This window comes from Haliotis cracherodii, unplaced genomic scaffold (genome assembly GCF_022045235.1).
Source record: "Haliotis cracherodii isolate W230 unplaced genomic scaffold, xgHalCrac1.p SCAF_6, whole genome shotgun sequence".
Lineage (NCBI taxonomy): Eukaryota > Metazoa > Mollusca > Gastropoda > Lepetellida > Haliotidae > Haliotis > Haliotis cracherodii.
The window spans coordinates 8,828,628-8,846,029 of record NW_027266319.1 but is presented as its reverse complement, the minus strand read 5'-3'; the positions used below and the strand labels follow the sequence as shown (position 1 = coordinate 8,846,029).

The 17,402-nt window shown below is 40.2% G+C and overlaps 1 protein-coding gene across 4 annotated transcripts in view; it reads left to right on the top strand.

Annotated features, from left to right (window-relative positions):
* LOC139446192 (plexin-B-like) overlaps positions 1–17,402 on the top strand; it is a 222,278-nt gene that overhangs the window by 74,536 nt on the left and 130,340 nt on the right. The window contains exon 1 of one of the 4 annotated variants that reach the window (XM_071227501.1): positions 6,952–7,305. The exons of the other annotated variants lie outside the window; for them this stretch is intronic. The gene's annotated coding sequence lies outside the window, so the exon portion shown is untranslated. Of the gene's footprint in view, positions 1–6,951; positions 7,306–17,402 lie in introns of those variants that run through there. 4 annotated transcript variants of the gene reach the window in all.

Below are 17,402 nucleotides of genomic sequence, written 5' to 3'. Positions count from 1 at the left end.
GATAGTTTGATGGATGGATGGACAAACACTCCAAATAGAAACTGATGATATATTCTACTCAGCTTTGGATAGGTATAATCAGATATGTAATTCTATTTATTTAAATATACACTTGACATTATGAGAACCAGTTTTGTTGAGAGATAAAAAATCCCTATCCAAAGTGGTACAGTATATTATAAGCTTTATACATATGTTCATGATAATAGCATAATAAACATACAGTGTTGGGACAGGCTGGTCAGTTTTGTTTATAATTATAAACATGGTAGCATGTTTATGGTAATTGCCGTTGTAACATATTAGCTAAACTCGCACAAGTCTCTAAGGCAATAATTATTTGTTTAAATTATTTCTAGGTTATGTAAATAATAAGAACAACTTGTCCCTATAAGAGACAGGAGTCCTCACTGTCCACATATCTAGACTTTATTAGGAGGATAGAATTACTACACATCTGTGGGCTTTTCTTTCAGTACAGCCTTGGAGCAAGGCTACATATTCACTGGTACAGATTAGTTGAGAAAGACCCATGAAGCTTCCATATGTTAGTTGCCAGTGTAGATTCTGGCCTGATGTAAGCGAATGTATGTAGGACTCACCCATGATTGATAGCGATCAGCTGACTCTGACACTTCCCTACACCCCACAGTGATGACAGCTTTACTGATGAGCCAATGAAATCATTCCTTTGTTGTTCACATGGCCTTGTTTTGACGAGCTAGGCTGAATGGGGCAATATCGATGGTGAAATGATTCAATTATAAACAAGTATTCTAGTTAATCACCAGTTCAGGATAGATTACATAGCCTCCTGTGAAATGGGCCTTGTGGCCAAACTACATTGCTACTTTCAACACTATAGCTGAAACACTTGTATCGCCAGGGGATAGGGTGTTTGTTGTTATTTACAAGTTTTACGGGACAGCTTTACCTAATGACTGAGATTAGTTGGAAGGAGGGCAGTATATATGCCTGTTAATGATCGCAGTAGAATGGAAATTGGATTTGAGGCATTTTTGTGATACCATGGTAGTGATGTCTGTGAATAAAATCAGTGTCAGTTGTGCATTGTACATCGTTCGTCTTGTATGGGATACTTTAATGGCAGTTTGGCTGCGTAATGTAAGCAAGTTTTATGAAGGTTAACTGACTATAACTACTTCCTTGATAGATAGGTGTTGTCAGGAAAGTATGATATGTGTTGTTAGAAAGGTATGATATGTGTTGTTAGGAATGTATGATAGGAGTTGTTTGGAAAGTATGATATGTGTTAACAAAGTATGATATGTGTTGTTAGGAATGTATGATAGGTGTTGTTTGGAAAGTATGATATGTGTTGTTTGGAAAGTATGATATGTGTTGTTAAGAATGTATGATATGTGCTGTTAGGAATGTATGATAGGTGTTGTTTGGAAAGTATGATATGTGTTAGGAAAGTATGATATATGTTAAGAAAGTATGATATATGTTGTTAGGAAAGTATCATATGTGTTGAGAAAATGACATGTATACTATTCAAAACAAATTTAAAAACACTCACCGTTGAAAGGCTGTATGTTGCTATACCCACAGGTCATGACAGATGGTCATTTTAAGAAAGTCAGGTATTAACTTCTTTTGAGTATATGGTTTTGGGACAAAATCGGTAAAACAATCACAAAATTGTTTAATTTTTCATATATATTCATATATAGTTTTGAACAAATAATAGGTTTACAAAAACTACATACATGTTTCTCCTTATTCTTCATTACTTATTATTCATGGGTTTCAGATTGTTGTTATTTCCCATGTTCTCCATGTTTCTTTACATGTTTGAATATTATCATTTCTTGATGTGCTGTTGTCATTTTGCAACCACTTCTGAAATGAATGTTAATGCTATAAATATGATCATATTTATTTCTGTATTTCTAATATCAGCTGACTTTGTCAGGAAACACACGATGCAACATGTGCATGTCACTGTGGTGTTGTCGGACCTCAGGTCAAGTGTCTTGTGATCGGAAGATGAACATCATGTCATGCTTATAGTGCATAACACTGACTCCACTTAGATTACTGTTCTGGAACAAATGTATGTATGTCTTCGATGTATATTTGATGCTTTAACTATCGTTTTTAGTTATTCTTTTTGTAGATGACTTGATGAATGCTATCTGATTTCTGCCTGTAGGAGTTACAAAAAATTGTGTGTTTTTTTTCTAAAAGAGCAAAACTATCATTTCTTTTAACCCACGACAGATTAGTTGTCCGGACATTTGGCATGTCCAATCAATGAGTGTTTGACCAGTGTCCACCTGGGAATATCTTACCACTTTATTATTAATGTTGTCTTTGATGTGGAAAAGTTGATATTTTTATATTATGAGGCTTTTTTTATGGATTGTATGTCACATATGTCATATCACAATGGGGGCAGTGGTTAAAGTGTTGGCTTGTCATGGTGAAGGTTCTGGGTTTGATTCCTCACCTGGGTTCTATCTGTGTCCTCTGCATGAAAATGCTGGGATATTGTAACTTAAACCGCTCACTCACATAAACCGCTCGCTCGCTCACTCACTCACTCACTCACTCACTCACTCACTCACTCAGATGAATGTATTTCATGTGTATTCTTCGTAAATCTTTCTGTCCCTCATTGTCAATGAACTGCTTATTAAGGCTGATTTCCATGTGTGGCAAGGCCTTGTCCTACACGTAATCAATCTGGCATCCATCTTCATAGAGACATGCATGGCAAATAGCCATTCACCCTCCTGACTAAATAGGCTCACTCACTCACTCACTCACTCAGACAATAATACTTAGTGAATATGTTTCAGCAATAAAATAGCTGAATAAATAGTTTGGATACAGTAAAGTTCACAGGTTTTCATGGTTACTCGAATGGCCGCCAGCTCCGCCCTCTACAGTGTGTCATCCATCTCGTGTTTGTGTTTATTTGTTGTCTCCCTTAGTGGAGCGCTAGATACGTTGTTGCAGCTTGTGGCTGGCAGTGTCGCACATGGTGGCCTGCGTTTGACATATACACACATACTGCTGCTGGAGGTAATTGCAGCCACATAATATGTGTTAAATACCTCGAAATACCACCGCGATATTTCATTCTATGGAACCAACTCGGCTACATCTGACATTTCATTAAGACTTGGGCGGTTCAATTATTTGTATTCCCAACATTGCATCTTATATTGAGAATGTCTGTTTCAAAATTACCATGTGAGGAAGTACCTCTTGCACAATCTGCAGACGTACCGATAAATCAAATTGCTTTTCAAGGGAAGTAAATTTCAAAAATGATTTCCAGTCTACCACACCATAAGACTCGATTATCTGATCAAAACATAATTGTCCCGAAAGAGAGGTTGATCGCTGCACGGTTAATCACTTTAAGTCTCTTGGGAACCAATTTTTGGTCCGAAATAATTGATGATGGCAAAGTACTTCCATCATTGCACAAGTTTCCGTCATCGGGCTTAGTAACAGTATGGTACTATTTCAAGGCTCCAATTTTATTTGGCCAAAAAATTTAAATATCCATTTCACAAATAGCTAATTAACCCTGATAATTACCAAGCTGGCCTGCTGTGTCCCAAGGCTGCTGACTGATAGCACACCATGATGTAAGGCCAGGCTGATCCACGGCACAGATGGTCCACCAGGGGGAGCCACGAGGCGATGGCGCGACAGACATTAGGGTGTTTTTCTGTCTTTGAAGACAATCAGCAAGTGTTTATTTGATGGTTCCTGTTTCCAAACATTGGAGAGTGATCAGGTCTCTTCCATCTGTTGGGGGCGAGGTCACACCGATGACGACCAAATGTTGTCGTATCTGTTACTGTCAACATAACGGAGGCGATGGTTTGCTTATGATCTGATTGATAACAGATTTGAAAGTGAGGTCCATTTGAGTGATTTCTGTTTATTTTCGAAAACTACTTCAAAGTTTCTTGGCATCTCCTTACTGGAATTTTAAGTTTATTGGACATTGGAAGGACAGGAGTTGCATAAGAAAATAATCAGCATTAATGTGTAGGCCAACATGGGAAAGATTGTCACATCTTCGGAAATATAGGGTTTTTTATATTTGGGGTTGGTGTTGTTGTTTTTTGTTCATTAGAGTTCTGGAACAAAATGTCATTGCTCCAAAGACACTTGTCAGATGATGGGGAATATGAAGACCAACATCTAGTCTCTGAAATGAAAATATTTTACAGAAGAAACAGTAAAAAAAAAAAATGGAGCCCAGAGACTGTCTTCATTTTCAGATTTCCTAAAATTGCAGTAATCTAGACATATAAAAAATAAACTGTGCAGACTTACATGGGATGAATTGGATATGTATGTTTCTGGGTCTCTTTCAGTCTCACTTTCCACATATAACTTTTGTTTTTTAAGCCAAATTGACTTTGACTTAAACTTAACTGATGATAAGGTTCTATTTCGAAAAAATAACAATTATTTTTTGTAAACAGCATGAGTATCTTTTCTTTCATTTTTATGATCACAAGTTTGATTTTGAAGGGTGAGTCTTTTTTCTTGGAATGTTTCTCACCAACTGATATGTATTTTACAAACCCAACTGAGTGGTGAGTGACTTCTTTATCAGGTAAGGTCATTGGGGTAGCTTAGTGGTTGAAGTGTTCACTTGTAGGGCTGGGTTCGATTCCCAACATGAGTACAATACTGTATAGGTCCGCAGACTTCATGGTGTCGGTGCCTTTCACTTCCTCAGGTTTGACTTATATGGGTCATATCATGTTCGTACATATTTCAAGGGTCAAGTTAATTCCTTGGCATATCTATGGGGTCGGCTTATCTGCGGTCATATACGGTATGTGAAGCTCAGTTATTCTTCATCTGTGGATGTTTTTTTTTGGTCACGACCTTCCGATAATATTATAGTTCTATAAACCATGTTATGATGTATCCCCTGACAAATCTCTGGCTATCTACTCAGTGTGTAAAGGCATGTGGACAGAGGTGATTGTTTTAATGAGGAAGTAAATGTATATTACTACAAATGATCCTGCACTAAACACAATTAAGGTCGGAAGGGAAATTCAAACAAAACCAAATCAATATCTTCTTACTATTTGCTGCCTCAAATGTCTATGAAAGGTTTAATGCAAATCTGTTCTGAAAATAGAATGACAATACAATTAGGATCGCAGCAATAGCAGGAGCACGGACACACGCCTGTGATGTGTTTCACATCAAGGATGCTAATTGTGTTTATACAGAGGGATTTTGTACACTTATTGCCCGATCCCATGTCCATGCACGATTTCTCTGATGGCCAAGTCCCTCTTCACCAACACCCGATACTGCCCATATTTTCACAAATTTGCTTGATTCAATTTTGGTTTTCAGCTCCATAATCGGCATAAAAAGCATGTAAATATAGGCTTGATGAACAGCCTGTCATGGAGGGAGGGGAGATCTGTACTCGTAACGAGATCAAGGGGGAGAGCGAGTACAATTGGTTCTTCGAGGGATTTCTGAAGATTAACCCATTATTTCACCGCTGCACTCCTTCATTTATCTATCCCATCATTTGAAATTTTACACTTCGTGGGATAAGAATAGGATCCCCATCTGCCTGCAGAGCTGCACCTGAATGGCTTACAATGTCTTTTGTATCAGAGATTATGTCTATAAATTAATGTTGCGTTAATGTCTGGGTGGTTTTCCGGTAAACGTTTTCCTTAGATTTCATCCGTCTAATATTTATAGGAGGGTAGTTATTGAGTGAGCATGCTATTGGGTGTGGATGTAGCTGAATATTATTATGATGATGATAACGATGATGATATTAATGTTAGTGTCATTATTGTTTGTTTGCTTGATCATCATCATCATCATCATCATCATTGTTGTTCTTGTTGTCTTTATTGTTGTTGTTATTATTATTTTATATTTTTTATTTATTCATTTTTCATTGTAGGTAGTTATGCTAAACATCTGTATCCATAAACTCCATGCTTTCAGAGAAGTAAGCTCAGGTTTAATTACCATTTCTTATTTATGTTTGTACATAAATTGCGATGCCCCTGACATTTACAAGCCAACAATTAAATTAGTGTTGCACATCAATATTACATGTGGGCCAGCCTTAAGTCACTGTACCTCTGATGAACCACTGACAGGACTTGGGCGTTTAATCACCATAAACGTTTTATTGTATAATCATCTTTTTTTGAAGAAATTTACTGTGTTATGGAGGATGTCGCTGTTTGGATGACATAATGTATCAATGAAAGATTCAGTTTTGCTTTGTGTACAATTTGTGAAGCCTGTTCTTGTGTTCCCCGCTGCCATGCTACTGCTGCTGATGATGATGCTAAACCAGGCATAAAACACAATGAACGCTGACTTGTAAAGTTATGTCATGTAATTATAGAGCAAACAGAATATTATACAACTGTATTTAACTATTTTAAGACAGACTGACTAAACATAGGGTCTGCAAACACTTCATAATCGGTTGGTGTGTGAATCATTACCACCTGATATTTGCTGCCATTAAGGAAAGTGTTTCTGTTAATTAAAATCATTAAAGTACAAAATTACGTTTTGTAGCCCAAGGAATGTTCATTAATATAATGACACTTCTTGTAACTTCTGAAACTTTGAAGTTTCACAGCGGATCAGATAAACAGTTGATATGAATATTTAAAGGGGCACCTTAGCATGAAAGCCACAATAGATATTATCGTATGTCGGATGAAATATTAACTCAGGTCTGGAACTGAAAACAGTGTAACAAAGCAGAAAGGAAAGGGTTGGAGATACCAAACAAAAGAATCCGAGGCGTGTGCAGCCCCCGTACACTTGGGAGTCTACTAGATTGTACTCCCAGTGCCTCATGGTCCTAATCTCCACGGCAGTCTGGGAGAGACCGAGCGCGAGGCGTCACATGACCAGAGTGTGTGTGATGGTCGGAGGATCGCTAGTAGCTTGGTTAGTTGTGTGGTAGCAGGGTTGGAGGAATCACAACTTGTCAGCTGGGAGAGCGACTCATTCATTGCACTGACCTGCTACCTAGAGTAGCATCTGAGTGTGACCGGAGTGGTCTCGCACGTAACTGTCACATTCCTGCTGCTTTAGCGGCCTCTTCCTGAAGGCTGCTTTGGACTATTGTGCGAGGATTCTGTCATTGTATTGAATGGTAGTGGATGGGATATTACCGTGCAGTGCATTGTTGTCAGGTCACACATCAGGCCAGCTGAACTCTGTGTGTGTTTGACAGTAAGGCTTATATCTGGAGTAGCGTTGCCCTGTGGATTCAACAGACAGGTTGGTACAATCCTGGTGTAGAACTTGTATATATAGCTTGTATATATGGTAGAGATGTAATGTAGCATTATTTGGTCACTTCATCACCATTCAATAGCAGCTTTTATTTTTGTCTTTTGTTTTATTGTAACTTATGAAAAATTCCTGTTTGAAATTTTCATTATATTAGAATAGGTTTAAATTTTGTAAACATTGTTATCAGATCTTTATGGTCATTATTTCCAATGGGGAATTCAAATAAATACATAAATATACGTAATCTCAAGCTTAATAGCTGAAGCTATTATACTAGTAATATAGTGCTAACTGAAGGAGTCTACCTGATGAAGCCAAGGAGGTGGAACCCTTGAGGTTATGTATATTATTGTGTTCATACTATTGATTTTGACTTAAAATATTTTGATAAACAACCTTGGTTTTGATTCTCCACTGAATACGACAACTGTTGTACCTCAGGTCCTATATTAGTCTTTGTGGCTATGTGAAATTGTGAACAAGACAGAATATTAGGTATAGTGTGTGATGTTGGCTATTGAGAGCCGGTGCTAATGGTGTGATATAAACACGGTTCTACCGCCCTGGAACCAGCTGGTGTGTGTTTCACCGGTCCCTGGTATAAAAGACAGCTACCATTTTGGTAGCACATCACTTTCATGTCTTGCCTCCTGTTCTGAGAATTGATTTTTTCACGGAGATGGGACATTGTCATATTAGGCCTTTGATCGTGTGACATGTGATGTTTAGTGTTGTTAGGATATGTGCTCTGTCATTTGACTTCCACTGCGTCTTCGATTGCTCTTTTCTCCCCCTCCCATGACCCACCCTCCATATGCACTTATCTCTTCCTTTCCTCAATTCCACAAATACCTCTTCCAACTTTGATCTCCCCTCCCCTCCCCTCCCCTCCCCTCCCCATCCCCAAACAGTGAATAAGTACCCCCAACCCACCCAAGCGCACTACATTTCATTTCATATTCCATTGTATGTTATAGTTTACACAGTAAATAAAATAAATTATGCTTCCGGGACAACAGCTGTCACATTAATGCTTGAATTAATTACCAGAAGTTTATTGTTTATCTTGTTGTTTGTCGGCAACTTGTTGGAAGTCCTACTTTCATAGTTCTGTAAAACAAATGTTTATAGAATCTAGATCTCGATGTAATGAACATTTTCAACAGGAGTTATAAATGAGTAAAATAAGGTGGTTTTTCCCCATCCAAAGTCAAACCTAACCTTGCCCCTGGGCCTCTTATCCTTCAACCCTAAACCCCACCACCCCACCACCCCACCACACCACCACCCCACCACCCCACCACACCACCACCCCACCACACCACCACACCACCACCCACCCACTTTAACCAGATCTATCTGAACTCACTGCATAAGGGCTACACTGGGGTCAGGATCGGAACCACCATCCCCTCTAGCCATATATCTGTGATTCCCTGCTCAGATGTGTTTATGTACAGGTCCTGAGCTTCCTCTGTTTACAGCCTGCCGGACCAACACTCTGATAATGACCAGTTCATTTAGAATAAACAAAGCCCCTTATTGCATTAAGACGCTCATAAACAATGGCAGCATTTTCACAGCTCCAGTTTCACTGAAAGACTTGGTGAAAAAATTAATTTCATGTTTCGCACTAATTTGTAAATGAATGTTTAAGCCATTACATCAAAGGAAATGGATCTGAACGTGCTTCATACATATTTGATGCAGGATTGTGGAGGGTACTAGTTCTGTGACTAATGCCACAGTATGTCTAGGGATGTTTGTTCGTCACGTAGGGTATAGCAGTTCCTGATTGGTCTGGTGTGACACTGTGCCACAATGTATATACAGAGACAGGCCGAAGATGGGGATGCAGACTAGCCTATATTGTCACTAGGGATTGTCTTCATCTGTCACTTTTTCCACTCACTGCTTGTTCTTAATGTCATTTTCTTTCTCTTGCCTAAAAATGTGTTGGAGGAAAAACTTGGTAATGTAATTATTTACTGAGATGTGAAATCGAAATAGACGGTAACTTTCCATCTATGTCATATCATTTGGCAGGTGTTATTTTTTAGGGCCTTATTCTACCATCATGACAAAAAAAAATGGTGGTTGTCTTTTCTTCATTTTTTGCTGTTTTTCTTTCACACAGGTGAGACATAGTCCGATCGACTTCAGTGAAATATTAAAAACCTGGCAGTGTGATGTAGAGTAGAAATGGAGTAAGGAATATCGATTAGTATGAATACACCAGCATATTTTTTTTTTTATCTCCAAAAGAATTGACAAATGATAGTTTTCTCTTATATCAATAGTGATGTGTAATATGAAAATAGTTGGTGGTCTGTGTAAAAACGGTCAGTTTTTGTTATTCAATGTCAGACTTGATCTCCATGCCATAACTTGTGATAGAAGATTGCAGTTGGTCTTACCACAAACTAGACTGGCATATTGTCCACAAAATAAGGTTATGTAGAAGATTTTATGAAATAATTCTGTGAAGGATCCCAGAGTCTCTTTTGAGAGCAGAATATGGTTAGAAATGGAGTAAGGAAATGGAGTAAGGTTATGTAGAAGATTTTATGAAATAATTCTGTGAAGGATCCCAGAGTCTCTTTTGAGAGCAGAATATGGTTAGAAATGGAGTAAGGAAATGGAGTAAGGTTATGTAGAAGATTTTATGAAATAATTCTGTGAAGGATCCCAGAGTCTCTTTTGAGAGCAGAATATGGGATGGAAGTAGGATGCTTGAGGTGAGAAGGGATGGGAATGGGATGCTGGAGCTGAGAAGGGATGGGAATGGGATGCTACAGCTGAGAAGGGATGCGAATGGGATGCTGGAGCTGAGAAGGGATGGGAATGGGATGCTGCAGCTGTGAAGGGATGCGAATGGGATGCTACAGCTGAGAAGGGATGCGAATGGGATGCTGCAGCTGTGAAGGGATGCGAATGGGATGCTGGAGCTGAGAAGGGATGCGAATGGGATGCTACAGCTGAGAAGGGATGTGAATGGGATGCTGCAGCTGTGAAGGGATGCGAATGGGATGCTGGAGCTGAGAAGGGATGCGAATGGGATGCTGGAGCTGAGAAGGGATGCGAATGGGATGCTACAGCTGAGAAGGGATGCGAATGGGATGCGAATGGGATGCTACAGCTGAGAAGGGATGCGAATGGGATGCTACAGCTGAGAAGGGATGTGAATGGGATGCTGGAGCTGAGAAGGGATGCGAATGGGATGCTGCAGCTGTGAAGGGATGCGAATGGGATGCTACAGCTGAGAAGGGATGCGAATGGGATGCTGCAGCTGAGAAGGGATGCGAATGAGATGCTGGAGCTGAGAATGGGTTGATTGTTTAAAATGCTCTACAGCCTGTAGGACATTACACTAACCATATGCTTGATACTGTATATACAGCTTTGATACTTCCATGTCGAGTAACATCTTCTTATAATTGATTTTGACTAACCTCAATCCCCTTACCTTCAATCCTAGTTAAAGCAATGAAGAAGATGAGTGGTTAAAACATTTGCTTGTCATGTCAAAGGCCCAGGTTCGATTCCTCACATGGTTACATTGTGTGAAGCCTGTTTCTTAGTTCCTGGTTATTCCTGGAATATTGATAAAAGAGGCATACAACCGAAGTCATTCTGTGACTCGACCTCAGTTAGCCCTCAATACTTCAACCTGCCCTTTCATTCACCCTGGCCGGCTCTACCACCCTCTTGAATCCTGACCTCTCCACTAGACTTGAACAAGTCTCTAAGGCAATAATTACAAGTTTAAATCATAATTTCTAGATTATGTTAATAATAAGAACAAGTTTTCCCTATAAGAGACTGGTGTCCACATATCTAGACTTGCCTATTAGGAGGATAGAATTACTACATATCCATGGACCCCTCTTTCAGTACAGCTTTGGAGCAAGGCTATCTCTCCACCTAAATGCCTATCTATGCCGTGTTTGATGCAACTGTTTCACTTGACCCTGACATCTCATCTTCACACTTCACCTCATCCTCGATGCTGCTGCCGTCCCAGCCTCTTCCATTGGTCCGTTTAACCCAGAAACGTCCAATAAACAAGCATGACTGATCCTCACGCCGATTACATCCTTTAGTCTCAAACACCCTCCCTCAGTCCTGTAAATATTAATTCCATGTACATTTTCCACAAACCATGAAACAACACTTTTCTTCCTGAATCCACATCCTCAGCTCAGGAAACATTCTGTCAGTGGTAAATTAAATTCCCAAGGGCTAATACTGAATATAGATGACTCCAATAGCAAAGCAAATAAAAAATATGTATCTTCAAGGAACTTGATTCCGGCTGGGTGCTGCTGATAGCTGCTTATGTCTGATTGTGTCTACCTCGAGTTGCGGATCTTCCGCATGTAGATGCTCACGTAGAAGATGCTGCAGGCGATGATGGGCTTGGATCAAGTCGTCATCCTGAATCGGATCCGGCTGACATCAACTGTTCTGCTGATCTCTGAGTACTGCCAATGTATGGCAAGTTCTGATATAGCTTCTTTTTCTTTTCCTTCCAAATGCAAATGCATGTTAATATTGTTAAAAAAAGTCACCAATGGATCAACTCAACTTAACTCGCATTGCATCGCATCGCATCGCATCGCATCGCATCGCATCGCATCGCATCGCATCATATCACTCACCCCAACCTCACCCGACCTACCCCACCTCACCTCACCTCACCCACCCCACCTCACTCACCCCAACTTCACCCACCCCAACCCACTTCACCTCACCACACCTCGCCCACACCCAACCCACCCAACTATGATAGCAGCTCTGATAGGACAATATTTTTATGTATTTTTAAACAAAAAAAAGCATTAAACTCTTTACACTCAAATTGCAAAGATCAGATAAGACCCCCCCCCCCCCCGAATGAAATGATGATGGATTGCTAGATGAAACTTTGATATGAACAAATTCAGTGAGCAGCCGTGAGTAATGATTATGGATATAATATTCTGTTTGTGACCATGCTCTCATTATTCATGCCATGGCACATGTGAACACCAGTCAGTGGACTGTGTTGATATTCCGACAGCAGCCAGGAAGATTCCCGCTTATAGCATCATGGTCATATTGCTAGGAGAATGTCCAGGTCTGTAGCATGCGGCCACATTGGAAATAGTTCCTGATTTATTGGAAGCGTCATAAGCAAACAATGATCAGAGATAGCAGCATATTGTACCCGCTCATGTGGAAAGGGTGCGAGAGGAAAATAAGAGGGGAACGCTAGGGAATAGCTGTCATCAGCACTGTCTCTACATCGCTGGCTCATCTGGAGAAATGTCAGACTCGTGCTGGATGGCACCACACATTGAGGAGGTTTCATTATTTCCTGGACTCTCAAGAACATGCACTCATCAGATGCTGCATGGGGTGAGGAGAGAGGTGCACCTGAACGGGGCCAGCCGGTACAGACTGCATGGTCAGGCGGACAGGCGCCAAATGAGAGACTGCATGCAGGCACACTGGACCTTTACGGGAGACTGCATGCAGGCACACTGGACCCTACGGGAGACTGCATGCAGGCATACTGGATCCTACGGGAGACTGCATGCAGGCATACTGGACCCTACGGGAGACTGCATGCTGACACACTGGAAGCTACGGGAGACTGCATGCAGGCATACTGGACCCTACGGGAGACTGCATGCAGGCATACTGGACCCTATGAGAGACTGCATGCAGGCATACTGGACCCTATGAGAGACTGCATGCAGGCATACTGGACCCTACGGGAGACTGCATGCAGGCATACTGGACCCTACGGGAGACAGCATGCAGGCACACTGGACCCTACGGGAGACTGCATGCAGGCATACTGGACCCTACGGGAGACTGCATGCAGGCATACTGGACCCTATGAGAGACTGCATGCTGGCATACTGGACCCTACGGGAGACTGCATGCTGGCACACCGGAAGCTACGGGAGACTGCATGCAGGCATACTGGACCCTATGAGAGACTGCATGCAGGCACACTGGACCCTATGAGAGACTGCATGGTCAGGCATACTGGACCCTATGAGAGACTGCATGCAGGCACACTGGACCCTACCAGAGACTGCATGATCAGAACCCTGTGGCAGCCAGCCAGCCTGTACAGACTGAACACAGGCATCCAGGAACCCTATGATCCCCATCTCCAGCAGTGCACATCAATTGGCTTTGGAGGAAATGGAATCCATCCATGTCAATAAGATACTTGTGCATTCTTACCACATCATATTTTCATGATATTTTTGCAACATGCAGCAGAGATCCAACAACACGGCCAAATCAGGTGGAAAGTGGGAATTGAATTTAGTGAGAGCTGGCAGCAGCTCGGAATATTTCTCTTCATCCCTCAGATACCTGATTAAGTATTAATGGTAGTCACGGAGGAATGCTAAACTGAATTAGAAGTATGTTATTCCAGAGAGTGTGAGACTTTTTTTCATGTAAAGTTTTACTTAATGTATTTCCAGCGGATCATATCTTAGTTTCGTGCAAACAGAGTCGCTTCTTAGACAATTAAATTACGTGACATTTCCTGGGATATGAGGCTGACCATCCATCATCTCACCCTAATGTATTGATTGTATAGTCTGCAGAAATCAGTTAAAACCTGAGCTCACTAAATAGAATATGCTAATATGGTTACAACTTTTATATCAAATGATTGATGTGTATCACGACAGTTTGAGACGTCTAGTTTCTCTTCTGGTGAATTCTGCTGAAATATTGTTCACATGACATTAATACAGGCTGCAGTATGTAGAGGGACTTTAATGAAAGGTTAGGAGGCTGTTCTGGGGGTTTATATGCTGAATCAGTGAATGTGGTCAGAATGAACTAAATGCCATCACAAAGAAACAAAGTGATGTTGAGCTGAGGCTTCGCTGTTTCAGAATCAAGAAATTTGTTTTTGAAAATTGTGTGAGAGGTTGATGCTTCCGTTAGGGCAGGACATGCTTACCCTTTCGCAAACACCTGGTGTCATCACTGATTTTATTTGATCCATTCATAAATTTTTCACAGCTATTTTGCCTTTGACGTCCAATGGAATCTGTTTCATAGATAATCAAAACTTGTTATTCTCGGCCGTTAACTTTTCATTTTGATTGAAATATATACTACATATCATACAGAATAGTCTTGATATCTTTTGTACTTTACTTTTATATTTCTACACTCATATCAATCATTTGATTAACATTTTGCTTGATGTTATGACCATTCCAAAGGTAGTCCGTAATTGCCATCTTCAAGGTACAGTAAACTACGGTAATAACGAACTCAAAGCGACCACTAATTTTAATTCATTGTAACCGTAGTTTGTTAAAACCATATATATACGGCATATATACAGCAAATGGACAGGACCAAGAAATAGTTCATTTGATCTGTCTCTTCGTTATAAGTGTCTTCGTTATATGTGGAGTTTGCTGTACTTTAAATATTGGAACAATCTAGTGAATGACTTAATTCTGAAGTTTACCACAGGTGAGCCTATTTTTAATTGTCCCATAATTCAGTCTCCCTGACTGGAGTTTTCCAATAATTAGGAAGTTGTTCAGCCATTTATCACACTGATGGAGTTGTCAGGGTATGATTTAATTCTGTGTCCTTGACCAGGGGTTAGCATGGCTAATGGCTTGTTCACGCGAAATGGTCAGTGTTTGACTGCTTGTTTCTTCATGGTCAATGCTTGTATAAGGTTCGGAACATCATAAACCTGTTCGAGAAGATGGAGGCGCACCTGATTTACCAACTTGCTGTTTGGGTTCATACAAAAGTTGAAATGCATTGTTGATTGACCATAAGTGCATGAATGCCATAATTTAACCCTGAAGAAATTGTGAGTGTTTGTTTTTGTGGCAGAGCCAGTAATCAGGACTGATGACTGCATGCTTTGGAGATGGAATGCTTTGAAGAGCCTTGACCACAGCAAACAATGACCTCAAGATCGTTGGTGCACAAGCCAACAATGTCATAATAATGGAAGAATTGATATACATGTTCTGGGCTGGATTATCAGATCTCTGTGTTGTTTCAAGCATGTTTATATGTGTCTGTCCTCATTGGGTTCTTCTTGGATGATTGGTATATGAGCATTCCCTGTGATTAACATAGACATGGAGTCAAGAAGTGATGGGAAATTGATGGGGAGTATAGCAGAGTCTGTCTGGATGATTGGCCAAAGAATGATAGAATTGTGATTGCCTTGAAAACAGTTGTTTTCCTTCCTGCAATTTGTTCTGTTCAGAATAGAGAGCTGCATGGCATCAGTGGACCCAAGTGTTATTGCTAGAGGCGAGACAGATTTTTTTTCAACCAGCTCTTAAAACATACATCTCTGAAAGGAAGTAAACATTATTTTTATTACCAACAACACATAGTTTGTCCAGTCCAGTATATTGTCTGTAAAACCCGACAAGGAATAGTTTCATTTTCATTCATTATTGGGAACAGGTTATATTTTTAAAAACCCATGCCCAAGAAAATCAAATGATCAACTCTTTAACTGCTCTGTCTAAAAAATGCTGATACCATTACCACTGATTCAATTATGAAAGATAACAATTCTGTTCCGATTTTATTTATTGTAGAACTGAAGGTCATATAAAGTGAAGGTCAACAATGAATTGAAGGCCAGGATAAGCTGTCTTGGTTCCTCAATTATGAAAAATAAGATGGAATTATGATAATGGTAGAGACAATTCCGGATTGCTGAACATCAAACATTCTTTGCTGAATAATGGTGACTTTGAATCAAGATCAAAAATGAAATTGATAGCTATTATAATCATTCGTGTCTCAGCTATTAGTATAATGCAGATTGAATTGGGATAATTGCTAGAAATATTGTTTAACCATTTCTTTACAAGAATGAATTCTGGAAATTCTTTGTGAGTGGTTTAGAGTGAAAGAAATTAATGGCCAATATAATCTACACTGTCTCAGGGGTTCTGACAAAATGCAGATGGAATTAAGATGAATTAGGTTGCGATGTTATGCTTGTCTGCCAGACTGAATGCTTAATAATTTTTGCTGTGTAAAAAACACATTTATCAATTTAAGTATGTCTGATGTGAATATGATAGTCAATTAGGCATCGTTACGTTTAGAAGAATGTGGCCTTCGACCCATTCTGTGGAATACAATGTTGAACATACTCATACCAGTTCCATGTACATATATAACGTCATCGCCATAGAAAACTCAGTCTCAATTATCTGCTGAAACCGATTCCAGTGATCATTCATACACCAATGAAGATACTCCTACCAAATCTGAGGAACAGTGGCACTCAAAGCAAGTAATAGGAATTATCAGACTTCCAGGAACCATGTTAAAGTTTGTACCGCACTGTTCACCATCCCACCCAAACCAATCCACTGCCTTAAAAGAGGACACCAAGAGTACAGTAGTGCCTGACAAGACTTCCAGGAACCTCTCTTTTTCGGTACCACTGTATCCACAATCCCTCCCTAGCATCCAATCAACTGCCCTATACAGTGCCTGACAAGACATCCAGGAACCTCTATGTCCCACTATGGTGCAATGTGGCACCGGCTACCTTGCCAATCATTACTGCCCTACAAGAGAAAAGCTAGAGTACTGGATCGCCTGACAAGACTTGCATGAACTTGCATTTGACTGGCACAGTGTCCACAATCCCACCCAGCCACTGATGCTGAGGGTCAAGCTGATTCCTCCTCCCATCCTATCACCAGAGTCTGAAGGGGTTACATAACCCCTACAGAGTTCAAGGGGGCTTTGTGAACATCCATCATTTTGCCTGCAGCAAGTTGATCTGTGCCCGTCAAGGTCTTCAAAGCAGCTATCTGACAACTCTCGGGATGGAATGCATGGCAACCTCAGATGCACACAATACTGATTGGAATCAGCCTCCCTGTAACCAGTTTTAATTAAAATTCTCTTATCGGCTTTGTGGTTTATTGTTTGCAGAACAAAGCAGGATAACCCATAGCCCTATTGAAACCTGATGAAGCTCTGTTGCCTTGTTCCTTAAACTGAAAAAAAATTGATAAAATTTGTATTATTTCAAAATG